This window comes from Helianthus annuus, chromosome 4 (genome assembly GCF_002127325.2).
Source record: "Helianthus annuus cultivar XRQ/B chromosome 4, HanXRQr2.0-SUNRISE, whole genome shotgun sequence".
Classification (NCBI taxonomy): domain Eukaryota; kingdom Viridiplantae; phylum Streptophyta; class Magnoliopsida; order Asterales; family Asteraceae; genus Helianthus; species Helianthus annuus.
Window position 1 is genome coordinate 146,454,318 of NC_035436.2, and position 9,118 is coordinate 146,463,435.

Consider the following 9,118-nt stretch of genomic DNA (forward strand, 5'->3'; position numbering starts at 1 on the left):
CTTAATTCATTGTAATAATAACAAAATCAATTTACTTCATTTTCATTATTCCATATTGTTGTATGAAATTTTGTCCACATTGTTTATTGATATAAACGATGTTTCTACATGTTTTATTTCGTTTGGCCAAGTCCATAACCATGTCGTTGTCATTTATTACTATTGCAATTTCCGGGTTCGGGTGTAATTACACTCCTTCCCAATACAACATTTATTCACTTCATTAAGTTCCTGGGTTCGAGTGTACGCGCACTCCTTCCCATTGCAATATTCACCGAGATTACTTTCTACCTCGGCTTCACATGCTCACCATTATTTATTTTCTTATATACATATATATAGGTATTTCTTTTACATAGTTCACTCATTTCACCACTCATATGCCCTTATGCAACTATCATTCGCAATTATTTTGATTAAAATTCGTGTTTAAAATTGAATTTACAAGAAACATACCCGAAACGACATCAGGTTCTATCTTTACTTCGGCTGCGGTTAATTGGAAGGATCTGGCCCTTGCCTTTTGTGCCTCCATCTGCACATCCTTCTCATTCTTTTTCCCATCCAACTCCGGGCACTCAGATTTCTTATGACCCGGTTGGTAGCATTTGTAACAAACCGAAACTTTTCCTGGGCATAGCGAAGCCGTATGCCCTGTCTTTTCGCATATGGGACACAGTTTATCCTTAAAGCGACACTCCCCCTTATGCCCCTTTCCACATACCTTACAGCTCGGCGATCCGTCCTTCACATCCAGCTTCTTTGTTGATTCAGTTGTCCGGGCCTACTTAGTAGGGCTTGGGTTAGCATCTACCGCCCTTCTTTCACCCCGCTCGACTTGCTTTTTCAACTCTATCTCTCTTTCCCGAGCAGTGTTTATGATCTCGGTGAGAGACTCGTATTTTGAGGGAGTCATGAATTCCCGATATTCGGCCCTCAACATGTTGTAGTAGTAATATATTTTCTACTCTTCGGTAGTCACTAACTCATCACAGAATCTTAGCTTATCAATGAAAACACCCGTAATCTTATCAATTGATTCACCCTTTTGCCTTAACTGGATGAATTCCTCCTTGATTCTGTTGATGACCGCCTTGGGACTGTGGTGTTTAAGGAATGGTACCTTAAACTCGTCCCACGTCATAGCCCTTGCCGCTTCAGCTCCAATTTCCTTCTTCTTATTATCCCACCAATCCTTGGCTTGACCCCTTAACTGACCCGTTCCGTAAGCCACAAAATCGCTTACGTCACAGTGCGTCCTTTCAAACACCCCTTCGACATCACTTAGCCATATTTGGCATATTATCGGGTCAACCTCCCTGTTGTAAATTAGCGGTTTACACGCCATGAACTCTTTGTACGAGCAACTCTTCCGTTCTCCGGATTTTTCCTTCACAAGGTTGACATTGTCTTCCAACCTTTTAACCCGTTCTTCAACTAATTAAAGCACCATATTTTGAATTTTTTCTATAAAACCAGATAGACTATTCTCTATTTCCTTCCCTACTTCTTCAGCAATCAATCCTCTCATTTGTTCGGTGACCACCAGCACCGTATCATCATTCCCTCCATCGGCCCTTTTGAATTTAAAATGTTTATATTCATTATTAAACATTTCATTTTATAACATATGCATCACTCATTTTGGTTTAGCCAAGTTCACTACTTGCTTAAACCATTCATGTTTAGTGCATTTTCCGGGTTTGAGTGTGTTAACACGCTCTTCCCATGCACATTCTGGATAACTAATTCATGTTTAGTGCACTTTCTGTTTAGTGCACTTTCTGGATAACTAATTCTTACCGAATGTTTGATCAAGCTTCGAACCGTACACACTTTATTAACAACCTTGAGCTCTGATTACCAACTTGTAACACCCGTCTCATTTGTTCAGGGATTTAACATAAAATACGCATTTTTATAAGAAATGCATAATTTCAAGTTATACAACAATAAGGTTTCATGATGATAGTATCTTAGTTAACTAACTAACTAACTAGTTTAAACATCGACAACGTTAATTTAAGTGTTTACAAAACGAACATTTTCTACATCAAAGTTAGATAAATGCGGAAGCTTCAAAATATTGTGTTCGGTTCTTGAATTCATGCTTGATCGCCATCCGGAGTGAGACCAACTTCACCTAATGTCAAAACCACGTTAATTGTTAGTTTTGACAATATTAAAACACGTATAATCAAGTACTAATACCAAATAATGAAAACGAAACAAAAATTCTGGGTTTTGAGTCTGTCGCGCCCCGCGATAGATTCTATCTTTGCTTACGCGGGCCGCGACAGACGTCGTGTGACGCGACCATGAAACCGTTATGGTGTCGCCCGACGCGACACCCTATTTTCGGCAGAATGTTGCTTGGTTTTATGCTGCAGATTCTCAGCTCTATAAATTATCAATAATCTATCTTTAAACGTCCCTAACTTTCATTCTACAGGTCTGTTTTTTGTGATTCTTTTTCCTACGTGTCCGTAATTTAAATACAAACCCGTTTATTATCATTACTTGCCTAAAATCTCGTTTATAGGCTGATCACCTAAGAATTCCCTTTTTCTTTTTATCGACCCGTTTGGTGATTTGTCAAACCATACAAAATTTACTCACAATGGTTTCTAAATAAAGTTACACTGTAACATCTCGAAAATTCATGCCTAATATTATGAAGACACGTGTCATGAAAGATAAACGTGTCATGAACCAGGATCAAGTTAAAAGATGTATGGTAGGATTTAAAAGTGTCGACATGTTAATAAAATACCTCTGAGCGACCCAATTATAAATCCCAAGACCTTAATCTATATTATAAACATCTGATATATATTTAGATCCGGTTAATTCCTAATAATGCATAATTCAAATTTGTGAAGAAAAGGATTCTATGTACTTCACAACAAAGTCTCAATTGAAAGTCTTCTTACATAAGTCTAAGAACCCTCAAGTGCATGGCAACACATGCAAGGGCATGCAAGACCTGAATACATGGCCCCCCTACTGCAAAGAAAACATAAGATTCGAATTTGTGATAGTTGCATGGTCAAGACTTAAAAGTTTACAAATTTTTCTCTTCTGATGAAGGTTACGGACCGCAAAGGAAACATCTTACGGTCCGTAAGGTGGCGGAGCTGGGCAAATTTAAATTAAGAAACGGATACAGACCGCAAAGCGTTGGGCTTGCGAACCACAAGGTCTGTAACTGGGCATCTCCGAACAAGGTCAGTTGCGGAGTATAATTTTGGACTTACGGTCCGTAAAATGAGGATACGGACCACAAGGCACTTCGCATACGGTCTGTAAGGCTGTCGCTGGCAGCAGAAAATGGACAGATGCCTGTTCAGCCTGTTGCACCGCCTTATTTGCATGGTTTCCGAATACAGGAGTGTGGCCAACAGATTTGCATGCATAGAGGGCACTTGGACTCATCTGGGATCAGTCCTAGACTTAGGTGTAAGGATCTCATGCAATTTTGTTTGCGATATAAAGGCTTCATGTTTGCAACATAAGACTTGCTCATTTCAAAACCTTTTCAAGCATTCTCTGGAGCTCTCTGGACCTTAAACAAAAATCATTAAGCTTCTAAATCGTGTTAAGGACTTCAGTAAGTGTCCTTAACCTTTCTTAATTCAGTTTTAATTAGTATAATGGCCTAAAGTCAAACCGTCGTAATTAAGGTTTGACTTAGTGATTAATCACTAATGGTCCAGTCAGTTCTCGAATTAAGAGTAGCTTTGAGTTGATAATTATGTGGGTAATAAACCCTTAAAAGGGTACTCTCGGATTCCCACTTTAACTAGGTCAATTGTCGGGTCAAATTTGATCTTAAAAAGTCAACAGAAAGCAATTTTTCAAATAAACACATAGTTAACAATGTAGAAGCCATGCAACCTGTTTTATCATTCATATAACTTGGTAATTAATGTAAGAACATGTCCAAACATGTTCAACCCGACAATTTTCAGTTTAAGCTCGGTTTGGAACCGAAAGTCCCATAAGTGGACTTTTGCTTTGACTTTCAGTTCTGACCCATTAGAGCATATTTTAGAAATGCCTTAGAGCTTTATTAGGACCAGGTTACATGTTAGTATAACCCTCTATGATTATACAACTTGGTTCATTAGTTATCCGATTCATATGCATGTTTCCGTTATATGCCTAAATGTTGATCGTTATGCCTTTTGACCTTAAAATGATAATTTTGAAAATGTGAAAAAATAGAAACCTTTGTTACTGAATTATGAACATGTCCCTAAATTTTCACATCAGTTTGAGGTCTAGATTAGGAGTTATGCTCAATAGCGTAATTAGAAAGCTTTTTATTAATTAAACGGCGTAATTAGCATAAAGCCTATCTAAACCCAATTTTTGATATCAAAGCTTTTACCTACTGATGTAAAATAATATTTTCATATTTTTGAAGATTTTTATTTATTTTTAGGCTAAGCATAACACAGAGTTCTAGCTTTATTTCGGTAATTGTCGGTTTTGCCCTTTTGGTCTATAAAATGAGTTTTACATAATCTTTTAATACCAAACCTTTTGCTACTGATTTTATATGATAAATAAGATATTTTGAACTTTATAAACTGACCAAAAACTCAGATTTCCTGTTTTAACCCGAAAATCGCTTAAAACCGAGTTTTACGCGTTTTAAGCACATAGTATAAGTTAAAACCATTTTTATCATATAAAACTTAGTACCTACTGATATTTTTAGAAAATTTTTATGCTTTAACAGTAAGCGGAAGTTTTAAACTCATATTTCCAGATTTGACCTTTTAAGCTTATGTGAAATTACCAAAATGCCCATACGGTGCATAGTTTGGTTATAAAATATAAATTTTACATATATGCAATACCCTACTGATATAACCTATTAAGTTAAGTATTTTTGCTGATTATATCAGACCAGAAACTCAGATTAATATTTAAACTCTTTTATAAGCTTTAAAAAGACCAAAATACCCCTACGGGGCATAATTTGAGTTTAAATTCGTTTTGGGCATAATGGAAGGTATCCTACTGATATCACAACATATTTAAGGCATATTAACTTAGGAAACCTGTATATGACTCTTATGGTTACCCGTTACGCACTTTTCGCGTTCGGTGCGGTTTATGTAACTAGTTTGCATAAAATAGCCGAAACGGGTCAAACCTTATCATTATTATCCCAAAATCCAGAATGTGTTTAGTTTACCCATATTAAACAAGTATACAAGCTTGTCGGGTCTAAACCACATTCTAATCCGGTCTTCGCTCAATCGTGCGTTTTGAACCGTATCTTCCTTTAAAACTAACCGGTATAAGTTTAGGCTTAATTTAGACCCGTTAGGAATCTAATAGGTTATTAAAAACCTTTGTTCCAGATTAGGAGCCCAGTAAAAGCTACTTGCACTCGCTGTTTGTGATAAATACTTGCTCAGGTAAATACTCTTAGCTTATTTTCCCTATACGGGCTTGGGATACGGTATTATAATAATACCGCTTGGTCGGGTGTGTAGTCATTTAAATCGGATTATGAGTAATGTATTTACATAACCCATTTTAATATGTATTATTTGGTGTATGGCCTTTGGGGGTTAAATGACCATGTCCCGGATATCCTTGGCATCATTCATTGAAATGGCCACAACCTAAGCACGGGGTGTAGGCATACACCTGACAGTTGCATTATGTAAAAACTGGTAACCCACTTAAAGGAATCAACCTTGTGGGCATTATACCTATGGCGTGTCAGTTAATCTTGTCCGGCTCTTCTAACCGGCCCTGATGGACGACAGATAAGTAAAACTGTATACAAGATTATTTTTAAATAGTTGTCCCAAGTTATAAAAGATATTTTGTGCCTTATTCATTCGAATCAATTTTCTTAAATTCTTTTCAGAATGAGTCGTTTAATTGTATTTACCAGTGTAAACTGACATATTTTCCAAAAAGGCTAAGTGCAGGTACTAGACGAAATAGGCTGGCTACTCGTGGCATCATTAATCAAGTCTTGAAAGCTTTAGATGTTAAAGTCTGTTGAACAATGATCTTTTTATCTCTTGATCCGCCTGTGGATCCTTTATAGTCCAGTTGTAATACTTTGATATTACTTTTTATTCGGTTTGTAATGTGATTCATCTTTTGCTTCCGCTGTGCATTTAAATTGTGTTGTTTGACTATGATGATATTAACTACGTCACGATACTCCCCACCGGGCCCACCGGTAATACGTGGAAATATCGGGGTGTCACAGGTTGGTATCAGAGCTAACACTGAGTGAATTCAACACTAGCCTTTTGTGTTTAATCTCAGTTGCACAGTTACACATTCCTCGATTTCGAGTCTAGACAAAGAACTTAGGAAAAATCCTGATTTGTTTTGTTTTTTTGCTCTTTATATATTTCCTTTGTTGTTATCTTTGTTTATTTTGACAGGATCAATCATGCCACCAAGATTCAGGAGGGGAAGAGGAAAGGCACCAATCACAGGCCACGACCATGAAGCCGGGGCATCACACAGACGAACCCCATCCATCACTATGAGTACAAGTTGTAGGTCCCCTAAGCCGTGCGGATCGTAACAGAATCGTCGATCTAACCTAGAGTGCGGAATCCTCTAGATCAGATTTCACAGAAAACGAGTAGAACAAGAATCACTTTAAACCCGATCTTTATTGATTATCTTCAAACGATTACAATCAATCAAGATCTCTCAATTCGTCCAAGCCTTTGTCTTTCACGAATTCTCTCCAAGATGATTAAGGTGATTAGAAGATTAACCTAAACCCTAATGCTAAGCTTTGTTTATATAGGACAAAGCTTTGCATATGGGCTAGGTCTTGGGCAAGGCCCAATTCGCAAACCCTCCTCCATATGTGGGTTTGGTTTGGCCCAATCACTCTTAATTCACTATTACAAACTATTACAAAGCTAAACCCGCTAATTGTTTATCTTTTAACTAATTACAAGATATCCAAAGACCAAATCTAAGCTATTGTCACAAATATGCACCAACAAACTCCCCCTTGACATTAGCTCGCAAAGGTAACTTCCGTCTTCAGAATCTCACAGTCTTTTGGTCTTTGGATAGCTTCAGCTTTAACAGCTTCTGTCAGCAACAGACTCCCCCTAAGCTGATGCATCCAATCACCAAATCTTCAAAACAGCAGCACTTGAGGAAACTCCAGTTCAGCATTTGAATAGAAATCGGCACCTCTTCAACTTTGTTTGCAATGTAGAAAGGAGGTTCTACCATGCATCCAAGCAAACTCTCATCTTCACAACAATTTCTCGGCAACACACTGCTTCAATCTGTATACTATAAAACAAACATCTCGAGAAAACATAAGAATTTTTCAACATAATTTAAACAAATTATTATTATTCAAGAGATTAGTTAAACTGTATTACAGATTAAGCACTTTCCATTCATCACCAACACGCACAACGTTTAAACTAACACCTTATAACCTGCTCTGATACCAATTGTAGGTCCCCTAAGCCGTGCGGATCGTAACATCGTCGATCTAACCTAGAGTGCGGAATCCTCTAGATCAGATTTCACAGAAAACGAGTAGAACAAGAATCACTTTAAACCCGATCTTTATTGATTATCTTCAAACGATTACAATCAATCAAGATCTCTCAATTCGTCCAAGCCTTTGTCTTTCATGAATTCTCTCCAAGAAGATTAAGGTGATTAGTAGATTAACCTAAACCCTAATGCTAAGCTTAGTTTATATAGGACAAACCTTTGCATATGGGCTAGGTCTTGGGCAAGGCCCAATTCGCCAACCCTCCTCCATATGTGGGTTTGGTTTGGCCCAATCACTCTTAATTCACTATTACAAACTATTACAAAGCTAAACCCGCTAACTGTTTATCTTTTAACTAATTACAAGATATCCAAAGACCAAATCTAAGCTGTTGTCACAAATATGCACCAACACAAGTCCTCAGGAGCATTGGAGGCCTTATATAGAGCCAGCGAGGCGATCCGTCTTGCTAAGTTTGTCACCATCCTATCACCATTCTTTCGGGCCTCAATCTGAAAATGAGCCCCACAACCCACAGCCTTCTTTCATCCCTCTCCAAAGATCCAACTCTCACCATTCCTTCAACGACCCAACACCTTACTTTCAGAGCCGGTTCAACCCGGCAAACCTCGTTGAAGAACCAGTGGGTTTTAACCCATTGGGACCCGAAGACCACTTCTCGGGCGACCATGCGATGGACATGGACGAAGACACTGATCCCGCAGAGCCTCCAACTAGGACCCCTACTCACCCCATCGAGATCTCTGATGGGTCATCATTCCATAGATCACCTTACCGTGGTCCAGACAGCTACCAGGCGAGATTTGCCCAGTATGATTGGGTGTTTACCCCTTCTTACCACTCCTTGACTCATCATCAGCAGCAGTAGGATTCCTCCGAGGCCGCCTCCGGAGCCACCACCACCAGTTCAGAAGCCGCCTCCGGAGCCACCAAGGCGAAGAAGATCAAACGCACGGATGTCCGTGCTAGGAGGAGTGCGTATCAGCACCCCTCAACCATCAAGTGGCAGCCACTACCCACCACTCCATGAAGACCCTCAGATGGGTGGGCCTTCAAACCCCGTCTCTTAGGTAGACTCCGCGCCTGTCGCGCTACCACCGTTGGGTTTTTGTAACCCAATTCCTGCGTACGCTGGCTCAGCGACGTATAATCCCTTTGAGCAGCTGGCCCACACCAATTACAATTATATTGAGGTTGACCCATACCAGGCAGCATGGGATTACAATGCTCTCCACCCCGAGGGGCCCTGTGGAGCTCCCTGGGGAGTTGAATCCCAGCTTATGGGTACCAACAACCGCCGTCTCCTCAACCTACACATCAGCAGCCGCCGCAACCACAATTGATACCACCAGAGCGACAACAGGAGGTTCTCGAAAGGTTGAGCCAGGTGGAGCGGGAAGCCCAAGAAGAGCGCAGGAACAACCGCGGATTCTTCAAAGGTTTGGCAAGCCTAATCAAGGGGAAGACCAAGAAAAGGGATTTTTGAAGACCCTTGTTTGTTTAATTGTATTGTAATTTACATGCTTTAAATCAAGTCCCTGCGTGGACATCTGTTTCTGTATTCAG